At 37.6% G+C, this 15,851-nt stretch overlaps 1 pseudogene; it reads right to left on the bottom strand.

Moving 5' to 3' along the window:
* Positions 1 to 8,088: 8,088 nt before the first annotated feature.
* On the bottom strand, positions 8,089 to 8,433 carry LOC145679061 (histone-lysine N-methyltransferase SETMAR pseudogene; annotated as a pseudogene).
* Between the last annotated feature and the right edge of the window lie 7,418 nt (positions 8,434 to 15,851).

Below are 15,851 nucleotides of genomic sequence, written 5' to 3'. Positions count from 1 at the left end.
TCAATCATTTCTCCGTTAAAGAATTATATTGGGAAAGTGTATAATTGTATATTGAGTTGGAAAGTTTTCGGGGACTCTGGACCTGATGAATCGCTCTCCCCCGTGGATATGCCCCTGATCACCCTAGTTATCCTAAGATCATGGTTCGCACGCACTTCTCTTCAGAACGAAGTACACTTTCAAGTAGTAACTTGCACGTGTGTACATGATGAACACATAAAAGGAAATTGGGGAGAATTTAGAAAAAAATCCCCACAAAATTAGTCTTTTGAAGTTTTGCGCCCTCTGGATTGGCCCACGGTAAGAGTAAATGACTGCAATGTACTTAGAAAAATGCTGTTGGATATAGCAATTATGTATCAAATTCCATTTGGAAATCTTCAATAACTGCAAGCGTAAAATACTTCCTTGGACATAAGTTAAAGAAGACATAAATCGAACATTACAGTCGGAACATTACAAAATTGAACGGAAAATTTTCCACCTCACATCACTATTTATTACACTACTCACGTTAAGTGGTAGGTCCACCTCTCATATAGTATCATTGCTGAATCTCAATCAATAAACCTCAATCATCGATAATCGATAAGATGGTTGGTTGATTGATTGAAAATTTTGCGTCCCTTTCAGCATAGAGGCTATTTAAGACATGGATCCATGGGCGGCGATTAGGGGGGGCAAAGGGGGGCAGTTGCCCCCCCACTTTTTTGAAGTAACCCATTAATGTATATAGTTTCATTTAGAAATGTAAAGTTTTTGTATGTATTACTGGTTCATAGAAAAAATGGTGCCATATATTTGCCGTTCCGTGAGTAGATGCTGGTTGTCTTCCCGTGGAGTAAAGAAAACTACAGGAATTGCGTTTTAATTGCCACAGAAAATAATCCCAAAATTAACCTGTTGGATCACAACAATTTCAGTATACTTTCACTTCTTACAAGGGCTTGATATATTAGTCAGTCGCTTTGAAACTAATTCAGAGAGCATTTCGCAGAAGAAAAAAGTCTTTCACAAGTTATTTTTTAATTGCACAAAAATTGACATTTTCTAAAATGTCTTTTCTTTTTAAAGTGAGGGGGAAAAAGCGTAATAAGAAATAACTTCTACCTTTTTCATTGTTTTGTAGTGTAATGTATGAATGAAGTGGTGTGTTAGAGATGTACGAGTGTATATACAATTAAATTTAGTGAATTCAACATAATTCTAGGTTTTAGTGTTATTTTGTATAACTGGTGTTGTTTTGATGTGCTCCAAGAAAATTAAAACTGGACCTAATGGCAACGAACATGTTTCGGGAAGTTGCAAAAGGAAATATTTCTTTAAATGTCGTAGCATATGCTTGTAGTATTTACTGTCTTTCATTTTCTAAGAGTAATAATATACATTTAATAGCATGTGTGGAATTAAAAATTAAGTTGTTCATTAATCCCTGTTTCAATATGACTTTTGCAAAACAAACATCATTATTAGAGGCACGAGTTTTTCGCATTACGCGACAAAATGAAATGCATCAGAATTAAGTAATTTTCAGTTTCTTGACGTTTTGTGATATTCTATGTGTATTTTCATTGTTTTATGCTGTGTGATAAAACGCGAAATTGGCAGTTTTGCGCGAAATTTTAAACGTACGTTTTGATTAATTTGGAAACGCCAGTTTTCCGCTGTTGGAACGGTAGAACGTGGTATGAACGGTGCATTTTGGGTAATTCAGATAGAGAACATATTGCAGGGCCTCTTTGGTGGAAAAACTAAAGCACACTTACGTTTGTTACGAAGTGAAAAGGGGCTAGTGTTGAATGTGACTTTTTTAAAAATGTGCATAAAGATCATCCTTGAAGCTTTCTTCGCAAAGAGAAGACTCCAAAACTATAGAAGTATATGATGCTTTGGGAAAGCTATTTGATCCTTCTGTAATTGCATGTGGCAGTGAACCAGACATTGTTACGTTAAGGAAGATCTTTTCTTTAAAGCTTGGCCTTCATTAAAAAAAAAAAAAAAAAAAAAATGAAAGCATCTGATTATAAAGTACCGCATTTGGAGTTTTACAAAGCACCCTATGAACTCTTGACAAGTGATTCGTCTGGAAAGTACAGTGTAATGAGTATTTTGAATGGACAAAAGTTCTGAAGTGATGATTGTTTGAAGTTTGTTGTAAACGCACTTACATATGTGTGGCTTCCAACAAGCAATGCTAATTGTGAGTTTTCTTTCATCAAGTATGGACTGGTGGTAAACGTACAACAATGAAGGAAAATGTGGAAATGTGTAACATGCTTATGTTTAATGCTTAAATGTAACTTGTCCCTATATGTTTCATAAGACAGCAAAACTTTCCTACTCATAGTAAGTTTAATTACTGATTTTCTTTCATTTGATTTTTTTTTTAAATATAATTTTCTATAAGTGAAATTTACAATGTCAAGTGCAATATTCGGTGTATTTTGTTTTTATGTTATTAATGGTTTATTTCTGTAGTGATCTATGAATAGAAGGAACAATTATAAAAATGTCGGGGAATATCTTTTTCACGAGAGCTAAAAAATGCAGAAGTTATTTGGAAAATGCGACAAAACGCGAAATAAGAAAAACGAAACGCGAAATTTTCAAATTCTTAGTGCGAAAAACTCGTGCCCCTAATCATTATTTATTACCATGATTAATATTATCCTTTCCATTTTTTTGTTTTGCAAATTTGTTATTCAATAATCTGATATCTCAGTTTTCCAGACAGAATTTTAAGATGTTCATGAGCAAGGAATCAAATCTCTTCTTACACTTTCGTTGTTTAAGAGTACAAAGGGCTACTACCTACTGGCGTTGCTCTTGTCAATTTACTTAATAAAATATGTAATATTATATACGGTATTTTAACTGAACAAGATAGTATCCTATTAGTTATACAACCTTTTGTCAAATAAAATATTAGAAACAAGCAGGAAAACTAACATTTATATGCAAATATTCAGATCATGTCTTGCCCCCCCACTTTTAACGTCCAACCGCCGCCACTGCATGGATCTATAGCTTAACGTGGTATCCAAATTACATGAGTTCACACTGGAAATCGAACCCGTGTCTCTAGCGGCGAAGGCACCTTCGTTAACTACACAGCCACGAGGAAGTTCTCATACTTATGAGTAGCATGGTTTGGAAGCCCATAAACTGCCTCTTTCTCAAAACAAAGAGAATGAGAGAGAGAGAGCGCGTAAATAAAAATAGAAAGAAAGGAGAACAATATCAGTGCGACTCAATTAAGGTAAACAAACACGGTAATTAATAACTTTTGTTTGGACTGTTTCAAAGGCTGGTTGTAACATGTAGAAAAGTGAAAGTTATAATAAATGTCTATCATCCTTGCTCTCTCACACACACACTCTGAAAGGAACGAGATTATTTAATTTTCCCTCTTCAGAATTATTGAATAGGGTTTCAATTGATTGTAGCAGCACACAAAAACATTTTTAGCTCCTATATGCCCACGTATCACAATCCTTTATGCAATAGGACAATGAAATTTAATAGGGGAGGGAACCATGGTAAGTACGAGGGTTGCTATATATATTTCTGGCCTAGGCAACACTAAGTGTTGCCAGGTGCAATCTGACATTTCCATTGGAAAGTTTGACATTTTGTAGCATAAATGTACTCAGAACTTTTTGACTTACGACAATTTTTTTTTCTTTTACAGGTACTTGAAGAAATCAACTTGGCAAAAAAATGGAATTAACTCGTGAACATTTTCGTGCGATCATTTTTCACAACTTTCGACGTGGATTATCACGACAAGAGTGCATCGATGAACTTAAATCTTTGTATGGCGACGAAGCACCATCCTATAGCACTGTGAAAAACTGGTACAACGAATTCAATCGTGGCCGACGCTCGCTCAAAGACGAATTCCGTGAAGGTCGTCCAAAAACAGCCGTTGTGCCAGAAAACATCGATGCCGTACGTGAACTGATAATGCAAGACCGTCATGTGACTTACCGTGAGATAGAGGCATGCCTAGGCATTTCTTCCACCAGCATACATTCGATATTGCATGAACACCTGGCCGTAAAAAAGGTTTGTTCTCGTTGGATCCCGCACAATTTGACAATCGCTCAAAAGAAAGCTCGTGTGGATTGGTGTAAAGAAATGCTGAAAAAATACGATCGCGGTGCTTCAAAAGACGTTTATAAGATCGTCACAGGTGACGAATCATGGATCTATGCGTATGAGCCCGAAACAAAACAGCAATCGACCGTGTGGGTCTTCCAAGACGAGCCAAATCCAACGAAAGTTGTTCGTGGAAGAAGCACTTCGAAGCAAATGGTCGCCTGTTTCTTCGGCATAACTGGTCATGTGGCGACTGTTCCGCTTGAGCAACGTAGGACGGTCAATTCTGAGTGGTACACCACCATTTGTTTGCCTGAAGTCTTCGGAGAAATTCGAAAAATGAACAAGAGAAGACGAATCATTGTGCACCATGACAATGCGAGCTCTCACACATCGGCTCAAACCAGCGCATTTTTGACCGGCCAAAACGTCGAAGTGATGGGTCATCCGCCGTACAGCCCTGACTTGGCACCCAATGACTTCTTTTTATTCCCACACATCAAGAAAAAAATGCGTGGTCAACGATTTTCGTCGCCAGAAAATGCTGTTGAAGCATTCAAAAACCATGTTTTGGAGGTGTCTCAATCGGAGTGGAAAAAGTGCTTCGAAAATTGGTTTGAGCGCATGCAAAAGTGTATAAATCTTGATGGAGAATATTTTGAAAAACAATAAAACCATTTTCGTTGATAAATATTCGTATTTTCATTATTAGGCCAGAAATATATATAGCAGCCCTCGTAGCTTCATCGGTGTGTTATTCAACGTTGGATAAACAACATTTCAACCATCTCAGTGATAAACACATTGTTTTTATTTTATTATCTTCTCCCAGTTAAAGCCTCTAATGATACAAATAAACAAAATGCGAGCCTCGATTTTACTACGACGTGAAAGTACTACAGTTCTGTTCCAAACAAACTAAACTTTTGGTGTAACAACCCTTAGGAGCCAGGACAGATCAGGCGTTTTGTGACACTAATGTCTTTTGTGTAATGTATGCTTAGCACATCAACTCCCCTCACTGTTAATGCTGGCTTTCTAGACTGAAGTTCGCGTCTTCTTTCCTTTAAATAACACTCTAATTGTCCTCACGACGCGGAGTTAACGTTGCAATGCTGTCTCGTAAATACAAACTATCACCAGACGTTGATCAGACGTGGCACTGTTTCTTTGCTGATCTCACGGGAACAGTATTTCACTGTGTCTAGAGTGTTGGTTTTAATACACTGATGTATTTGTATTTAAAAAAAGATACCCAGTTAGGAATTCACAGATCTAGCACAAAGTAGAGTACGATTAAAGTGCTGCCACATATGCCTGTAGGGTAGCTTGAACGTATTATATTGCTGGTCAAAAACATACAGCATTCACCTTAATACAGTGAAACCTCTACTCACGGACACCTCTATAAAGCGGACACCTCCCTTAACGGACATATTTTGTATTCCCCAAACATTGGAATAGGAAAAAGCATATTGACAAATCTCTCTAAAGCGGACACTCTCTAGTACGGACACGGACAGTCTTTTCTGTCTTTTATAGGTATTATTTACCTCCGTATTACGGACACTTTCTCTAGAACTAAGTTGAAAAGTGTAGTAAAAATACATTTTTAGTAATTCATACATGTATCACCAAGGAAGCATTGTGACATTTTGTCCCCTCAACTGTCTGCTCAGCAACCCAGGCGAAGCGTCTCTGTTTAACAACACTCTTATGTTCTTTGCTTGCATCCCACTCCCACCCAAGCTGTTTAGACACAAAAGTGGTTAACAGTTGCCCACAGTTAGGGATGACACATTATGCTACTGTCCCGTTGGAGTCTCTAACCAACCAGAAGACAAGTTTAGTACTTTTTGCCCTCAGGTATGCATATTGTCTCAAAAAGGACACTTCAGGACTGCAATTACCCCACAAATTAAAGCGCTATACTGAAAACGAAGGAAGTACTGATAAATATAAAGTGCAGAGAACTATAACATGTTATTTCCATGTTGTGCCTCGAACATAGAGTATTGGGTGACAGAGGATAATGCATGTAATATTCGTAAATACGTGATTTATGCAAAAATATTTTTTCTAATTGTATATTATCTTGCTCACTAATTTACATAAAAAATACTGAAACCTCTTGAAGGCGGACACCTCTCTATAGCGGACAATTTTTGATTCCCCGCGGCTGTCCGCTTCAGAGAGGTTTCACTGTACCGCGTATAACAATCCGAGCTGGCATACAAGAACCTATTTGGGCAGGTAGCCAGTATTACAGATTCTAAATATATGTCTGGAGTATGGTATCTCGTTCTCAGTAAAGGTTGTGGCCTAGCAAGGTGACTGTGGTTGCAAGAGTTAGCTGATGGTAAGGAACCGTTCCCCAATACCCAATCCGGATAGCTAGATGTCCAGGTTAGAAGGCGTATACAGAGTAGAGAATATGGTTGCTCTTGCAGTAAACAAACAATGATTCTAGATGCGTGACACTATCAATAATTGAAGCGCTTGGAGGATAAAGGTGGTATGTAACAAATTGAATATGATGGGAAAATTGACTTTTACAACTTTGTCCGTTAACATGCCACCTTCATCTTTTCTAATTATCTGCACTAGGACGAGGATTCGCCAAATAATGTGTTAGGTAGCATGAGTAGCATATAAGCACGTGCATGAACAGCCAGAGTGCAACATTTCGAAAAATGTAACGTAACGCCTTTATCCTCCAAGCGCTTCAATTCTCTACACCTCTCTTTCCCAACTCTTAGCTCTTTCTGTTTCTCTGTATCGTACATTAAGTCGTACTGCGATGCCACACCACACGTTGACTATTTGGAAATGATTACAGAACGCAATGGCATTGCAGGGGTGACATTCTACTCCTCCTGTTTAAAATCAGATTTCAGCATTTGTTTCTCTTGTTTGCGGATGAGGTACAACAAATTATGTGAATTTCATCCTACTACGTCAATGATAAGCGATTGAGTTTGTGTACAAAGCTTTGGATAATGTAACCCATATAGATTCGAAGAAAACCTTTGCCAAAATATGGTGATAAACACGATAATCAAAATTAAGTTCAGTAAAGAATCGTTAACCAGGACCGGATAAACCGAATTTCGCTTAATTCCGACGGACAAAACAGGTAGAATGCAAGATTTTAAAGGTGGTTAGAAGTCATTAATCGAATTTGTCACATAGCTTCTTAATGATTAAAAATACTATACTGTATTTGTCTATTGTTGTAGATATTATTGAAACACTCAACAATATTATATATGTACCAGTTAACCAAGAAAGTTCGTCCGGTTTCAGTACAAAAAAGAAAAGTTCCAAAAATGCGTTTACCTTAAGTTTATTCCGCAAAATATCCACCATCCGCTTCTACAACCTTCTTCCATCATTTTACAAGCATGGAAGATGCCGTTTTTGAAGAAATCTTATGTGTTGCGACTGAAAAAACTGCACCACAACGTTTTCAACCTCTTCTCGAGTTTTGAATTGTCGATTGCGCATATGGTTGTCCAAAGACAAAAAAGATGGTAGTCTGATGGAGCAATGTCTAGTGAATACGCTGGATGTGGCCAGCCGAGAGAAGAAATCACCTCCAGGGTCATCTTTGCTGTATGAGGTCCAGCGTTGTCCTGGTGGACAAGAACACCCTTCCTATTCACTAGTGTAGTTTTTTTTTCAAGTTCTTCGGCTACTTTTTGCAATTGGTTATGGTTTTACCACTTTCCAAAAACTCATAATGCACAATCCAAGCAGTAGTCCACCATACACACAGCATCACTTCCGCTGATGAAGAGCAGGTTTTGCACTTAAGGGTATGGAGTCATTTGACGATAGCCAATGGTACGAGCGTTTTTGTTATCGTACATTACCCACTTTTCATCACACGCCAAAATTTGACAGTTGTTTTTCCTAGTCAGCAAGGAAGAGCAAATGTTCGGTAGTTGGAGACGGTTCGCAGCAGTCAGCACGTGACGGACCCACTTATTCAGTTTCCACGATTTTTTCAAGCTCATGCAAGTGCACACGAGTGGTTTCATCGCTTACCCCAAATCGTTGAGCGAGTTCTTGACACGTTTGTCTTGAATCCTCTTCAGTTGCTGCCTTGAGTTGGTCCATATCGAGAGGTTTTGGTCTCCTCGATCGAGGTTTGTCTTCAAGTGTCTCATCGCTAGTCGAAAAGGTCTGAAACCACTTTTGAGCTGTCCGTTCACTAATTGTACCTTCTCCAAACGCTGCACATATTTTTCTTGCTGCTTCCGCACCTTTTGTGCCCAACTTGAACTCATACAGTAAACAAGCTCTGATTACTGCGTTCGACATAGACATGGTTTACTGCGAATACTTGATCTCGAACTGTCGAATGCAACCTGTTATCTACATTAGCCGACGTGCCAATGACTCGGCTTTCAGAAACTGTCACATACAGGTGACCCCTAGCGGCAGAAATGATTACTATTCCACAAAAATAGCGGCACGTGTAGAAACCGCACGAACTTTCTTGGTTGCTTGGTATTTAGGTAAATATCCTTTAAACACACCACAATAAACATCTTTTATTGCTACAAACATAACTTTAGTGCTCTTTCTAATGTTTTTTAAAGTTATTTCATGTAATTTCTAGTTTAGTTATTTCGGTCAACGTATTCCCAAATTAGTCCGCACTAACGAGGTTTTACTGTATATCAATGGCTTTGAAGGTTTAGAGTGGTACTTCCAAGTACGCATAAAAAATACATTCCGGTAGATTTTCAAGAGATTTCAGCCTTACAACATTGTTTTAAAAGCAAGGAAGATTATTGAATGATCTGGAGATGGCTTAGGTGACATTAGGAAAACATGAAACTTTTTTGGCTAGATATTTTAAATGATAAACTGAATAAGATTGTTTGGAAGATCTATGAAGAATCAACCATTAAGTTTCTCTAATGCAGAAGTGACACAGTCATATTACAAACTTTTGAGAGTTTTCATACTTTACCACTAATGATTCTCTTTGTAACTGATTCAAATTTTTAAATACTTGTAATCAGTGATTATTTCAGAAGTGGCCCTGGGAAAATCCTCCCTTCCCGAGCTACGAAATCTCATTGCCGAGCCATATCGCCGTTTACGCTCAATATGACTTAACCAGCATAATCAGTACAATTTCTCAACCCTGTAAGTTGAAAGTCCCCTCGTAAAAATTTTCTGAAATTATTTTGTCTGTAATGAATATGATTAAAGTGTTGCTTCCTATTGACCAAGTCAATTGTATATAACGATTTTTCACCTGCATGCTCAAAGATCCAAATTCCAGTAAGTCTAATAACGTACAAGGAGATAGAAATGATGTTTTAAATTATTACAAAACAGAGAACCATTCTGACTGTTTATTTGACCAATAAAAAGTACAAGGTTATACATATTTTTGTTCGTGAGTAATAAACAAGTTAGTAAGGTAGGTTTGCAGTGCTCATATTTCCCGTAGTACAAGGGTAATATGAGCACTTCATAGAGCAAATATGAGCAGCGTTACTTTTATTAATATTTTCGCGTAAAATATAAGGCAGGTACATAAAAATGTACAAAAGAAGAAATAAAACGTAAGTGATTACAATAACGAGCAAAAGATAGTCGCACATACACATAAAACACAGTTTATTTCAAGAGTCCTGTCTATTGGTGTGGCATTAAATAACTGGGCATTAAATCTGCTACAATAATCACCAATAAAGAACTCAGGGCACTGAACGCCACACAAAGGGCATGATACCAGTATTGGCACATATCGCACTCGATCCATTTTTTTTCCTTTGGGGTCTTCACTAAATTTTCCTTCACAAATATGGCAAATACTATCATTCTCCTCACACTGTGTGGATGAGCCTGTCTTCTTTTCTGCCGTATCATTTCTGGCGTTTTCTTCAATGAAACTATTATTATCCACTTGTGCTTTAGATTTATTTATGGATGTCTGCTTGTTCACCTCCACACACATAGACTTTGACAACACCCCCCTCCTATACAGAGCTGGGGTGATAGACTGGAAATGGACGAAATGTATCCAAGTTGATTCTGAACTTGAAGATTGTGGCTTCAATTGAAGATTGTAGATGTGATTGAAGATTATGAACTTGATCACCAGATACTATTATAAATTATATTATTATGGAATGTCTACCTTATTTAACATATGCAAAATCTCCTCATGTTCATTTCTCTCATTACTTTCAAAAAAATATGTGTGCCCATATTGAACTGAATTCAAAAGCTCATATTTCACTGACTGCTAATGATATTTTAACGTGTTGTAGTTGGCCACTCTGTTTATAGAAAAGAAGTGAACGAAAGACTGGCGTTGAGTTCCTAAACAACTGACTATAAATCCAGTGACAAATTATATACAAAGCATAGATATCAAGTTTTAGCTTATTATCTATTACCCTGATTTAACTATAGCTCCAAAAAGCTACAATTTTTAATTCTATGTACCTCCAAACTTATTTTTTGTTTCGCAACAACTGCAGCGAACGAACCTGGGCTACTCTCTGCAAATTCATGATACTCCAAACAATGCTACGAACTTCGTTGTTTTCCTCTTGCGCAATATATGTGTGTGCTGTGTGAGTTTAAGCTTCGTGCTGCTCATATTTTCGGACTGCTCATATTAAACTCACTTCCCCTATGTCATAAATGTATTGAGAAAGAAGACAAGAGACACGTATATAGTATTTTTTTCCCCTCTGTAACGACTATTGAATTGAAAACTCAATAACATTTAGTTCTAGGCCCAAAGTATTAGTTCTCAATTAAGTATAGAATAGTAGGTAACGAGACGAAGTCTGAGAGCAAAGTTAGGTCTTCAAATGTTATATATTTATATATATATATATATAATATGGTGTCGTTGATTGATGTTTAATACAAGGGAATCGTTACCTTCTTCGCACATAAAATGGATTCAATATAATTAGGTTAATCTTGGTTTTGCTTATTATTCCCATTATATTGTATATTCGGATTACCTCGTTGGCGAGAATTGAAATTTATTTTGCTTTTTGGACTATTAAACTATGGGACTTGAGATAGAGTGTATCTAAACATAACATTATGCTCATAAAATGTTCTCACTTGAATGGAGGTTCCACGGAACGCAGATCGAAAAACCAATTACAGTAATAGATAACAACTTCAAGAAATACAAGTATTCACGGTTTAAGAGACTCGTACAAACCCTTCACCGTGTTACGAATCCAATATGAGCAACCAAAACCACCAATCTCGGAGCAGCGATGAATAGCACAGCTCCAAGTGCAATGAAAGGAAAATAAACCTAAAAAGAAGAGAAGGAGAAAAGAAGATGAAAGCAAGGCAAAAGAGATGATAGCGATAGCGAAGAGACAGAACGATATTGATTGTTGATGATATCTGCTCAGATATTCTTGTTTTCTCCTCTCTATGTAGGAGACGGAAGCGAGGGAAGGGAGATTCTGTAATGTAGTTCTGCATACAAGGAATCTCATCATGGCATCTCAATTCGTTGGGAATTTTTTTCTGCAAATGTGAGGATGAAGCTATGAATCTACCGTAGTAGATGTATATATATATATATATATATATATATATATATATATATATATATAGGAAACGCACTGTTGGGTTTCTTCTCCAGCTGAGAAACTTCATCACCTCAAGAAGATGGCACGTGACAAGCATCGATGCGGATTCAATAACTCGCCCATCGAAATCTTCCCTTTTCCACATCTCTTGTGCACCATTCTTCTTCATTCCGTTTCCGTACGCCCTTCTTCAAAGCCTCCTTCTGCTCTGAAACCTACTCCTTGCAGGCACAACAATTCAACCCATACTCCATCCATCCCCAAGTTCCCGCTTCTTCTCAGTTCGGAACCACGAGCAGTATACAAAGGGGTGAAGGGTAGAGAATGAACGAGTAATAATTGTATTCTCTTCTCACGTACATCGGATTTTGAGTTGTCCTTAAATACGGAGTTTTTAAAGGTAAAAAGATAAACTTCTCCAAGTAGAACGGAAGCTTTCCTAGAAGCAGAAGCTGAAATTAATGTCGTTGAAAAATTAACAGTAGATTGAATGTGTTATGAAATTATTATTCTGCCAAGTATTACCTTAAGTTGAACAATCAGGTTGAAAACCTGTAACTTTAATTACTTTAACAACTTTGAAGAAACTTCTGACAACCCGAGACACACACACACACACACATATATATATATAATCCATAGCGACATAATGTTGCTTCTGTACTGAGCCACATGAAGCAAATAAAATCGTATAATAATAAAGGAAATAACGTATGTTCAAGAAGTATCCCCGAAGGGGACGTAGGGAATTACTACTGTTGTTATGTATATGCAGGGCTGTAGTCGAGAATACACGGCGGTACACAAAGACCTAAACAGATCTCCAGGGCCGGATTAACCCTTTGGAGGCCCGGGGTTAGGAAAATATGTAGGACCTGCTGACTTCGCCTAATAAGTTTCTGTGAAAGTACAGTAGGTAACTTACAAAGAGTTGAGTTGATTTTAGTTTAGCGTCCCTTTCAGCAGCGAGGCTATATGAGACGTGGACCTACTGATTAACGTGGAATCCGAACCACAATAACTTACAAAGAGATTGTATATATGTTCGGTAATTTACTTCCACTTTCTTGTAGTTATTTAGGGCAACGGTGCTTAAAAGTGCACAATTTGTTGATAAGAAGAAGAAAAATGTAGAATATATGTTGATTTTTATATTTAGATAATCATGTAATGTCAGTTGTTAAAAAAAAAAGATAGGTATTTGTCTGTTGTTGCTATGGCAACAGAATAATTCGTTCATGAAATAAGAAGAATAAAAGTTAGTTGTTTCAAACATTTAATGTGCTTGATTTTCAAGATATTTAAGAAATATTGCAATTACAGGTAACACTTAAGGTGTTTAATAGTGTTTACCAATTTATTAATTCGAACTGTGGACATATATGTAACAAGTTAAAATATAAATATAACCTTAAATTATTAGATGGTGTTATCTCGCCCAGGACATACGTTGGGAGTTGCATGAAGAAAAGTAAATAATCTCGAAAAGACGTCAAAACGGAGTACACTTTGTTCAGAAGTAAAAGAAAAATCTATCGCAATCTTAAAATGGATGTTGAAAGTAATAATGAAGAAGCTGGTGGAACATCAGGTTTGGAGACATCAACAAATGTTACTGACCTTATAAAACAGTTAGGTCAATCTTTGTCACAGCAAATGCAACAAATGGACACTAAATTTGAATAAAAGTTTCAGCAAATGAACACTAGTTTTCAGCAAATAGATACTAAATTTCAACAAAAGTTTCAGCAAATGCATACTCAATTTCAGCAAATGGATGCCAAGTTTGAGCAAATAACTTATCAAATGGACACTAAAATGGATAGTAAATTGGAGCAAGTAAACCAACAAATAATTCTAAATTAGAAAAAAAAAACAAATTATAAGATGGAACAGATTTTACACCGATTTACGGATGCACAAAGCTCTGTAGAAGTTTTAGAAACTTTAGTTAATGAGCATACTAGTCAGATCAGGGAATTGCAAGAAGAAATAAATGCGATCAAAGAGAAGCTTAGTACTGCAAATGGCGATCGAGTTCCGAGTTCCGGCTGTCAACGTTGTACATATACCATATGAATCCAGAGTAGTAGTGGAAGATAGTGATTCATCCGGAGGATATTTAGAGAAGGACGATAGTGAAGCTAGTATCGTGAGAGATGAGAGAAGAAATCATTCATCTCACCGCAGGAAAAACATTCACGTAAATTCCAAACATAGTAAGCATACCAGTAAAAGTAATCATTTTAGGTTTAGTGAAATTAGATCTCTAACACAATTTAGCGGAAGATCAGAAGACATCTCGTCCAGCACATTCTTAGAAAAGTTCGAGGAAGAATGTGATTTAATTGCAGTAGACAAATCTAAAGTCTTGAAAATTCTGCCGCATGTTTTACTACTACCGTGTTCCGTATGGTTCAAAGCGATCAGAAGTAATTTTAGATTATTTAGTTATTATTTAATTATTTAGATTATTTAATTATTTAGATTTTAAAAATGCCTTATTTTCTAATTTTGAAAACGATTTCATGTTGGCCAATAGAGACGCCTTAGTTCGAAATAGACATTAGGCCTATAACCCAAAATTGGATTAGTCTCACTGATTTTGTGATATCCATATATAATGAAGTTAATTAATTCATACCAACAGGAATCAAAATAGCATCAATCCGAATCTTGGGGATACGGACAAAATCTCGCGGCCGAAACATCGCCACCCAAAATCTCGCCGGCCAAAACCTCGCGGGCCAAAATCTCGCCGGGCCAAAACCTCGCGTGGCCAAAACCTCGCCGCCCAAAACCTCGCGTGGCCAAAACCTCGCCGCCCAAAACCTCGCGGGACAAAATCTCGCCGGGCCAAAACCTCGCCGCCCAAAACCTCGCGGGACAAAATCTCGCCGGGCCAAAACCTCGCGTTGCCAAAACCTCGCCACCCAAAACATCGCGTGTCCAAAACATCGCCGCGAACGAAATTTTTCCTTAAAATCTACCCAATGAGTTTCTTAATATGCAATTCCACATTACAAATAATAATAATAATAATAATAATAATAATAATAATAATAATAATAATAATAAGAAGAAGAAGAAGAAGAAGAAGAAGAAGAAGATGATGATGATGATGATGATATAAAACATCGTGTGCGTGGGCTTTCTCGGGTTATTCCCGTTTCCTCCCACTTTCTTTATTCGATCATTTCCTTCATCCTGGTCATCTACGTCTCCTTTAACCTACAGGACATAATCAAGGGACGTCGTAAAAACTCATATATTATTTCATACTTTCATAAATATTATTAGATTTTTGATAAAATTTTAAGTTTTTGGATGTTCTAAAGTTCACGAAACTAACCCCGTTAGTTGTTATTACTTTCCTTATGCAGACTTTCTTTCCCTATAACCAGTTTAAAAACATCCTGACGCCCTACCTTCACATTGAAATCCTCTAATACAGAAATAGAATTTTCATATGGTATCGCGGGACTTGGTCAAATACCCGTGATACTTCTTCTGAAACAGCGTCTTTTATACCGTCGTCTGTCATCTGTTGGAACATTTACATTTTGGTCAGGCGAGATTTTGGGTATGGTGATATTTTGGGGCGCGAGGTTTTGGAAGACGTGGTTTTGGCAAGGCGAGGTTTTGGCCCGGCGAGATTTTGGCCCACGAGGTTTTGGGTGGCGAGGTTTTGGCCAGGCGAGGTTTTCGCCCCGCGAGGTTTTGGCCCGCGACGTTTTGGGCGGCGAGGTTTCGGCCAGGCGGGGTTTTGGCCCGGCGAGATTTTGTCCCGCGAGGTTTTGGGCGGCGAGGTTTTGTCCAGGCGATGTTTCGGCCCGGCGAGATTTTGGGCCGCGAGGTTTTGGGAGGCGAGGTTTTGGCCAGGCGAGGTTTTGGTCCGCGAGGTTGTCGCCGCGAGGTTCTGGCCGCGAGGTTTTGTACCCAAACCGAATCTTGTTACCTTTTAAGTTGCAACAAATTTTGATTTCTGCACAATGCGTTAATCTCAATCACCTTATTATGATAGTGCAAAATTTTGAAAGTCAATCTATGTTGCAGGCTAATGGTAATCGGAATCAAGCGAATACTAATCGTAATCAAGTTAGTTATGTACCTGTTCGCAACATTAGTGTCAGGGAAGAAAGTGAT

The sequence above is a fragment of the Thermobia domestica genome, chromosome 2, assembly GCF_964235325.1.
Source record: "Thermobia domestica chromosome 2, izTheDome1.hap1.1, whole genome shotgun sequence".
In the NCBI taxonomy this organism is placed as follows: Eukaryota; Metazoa; Arthropoda; class Insecta; order Zygentoma; family Lepismatidae; genus Thermobia; species Thermobia domestica.
Note: the sequence above shows the minus strand (reverse complement) of the source record. Positions and strands in the feature narration are given on the sequence as shown.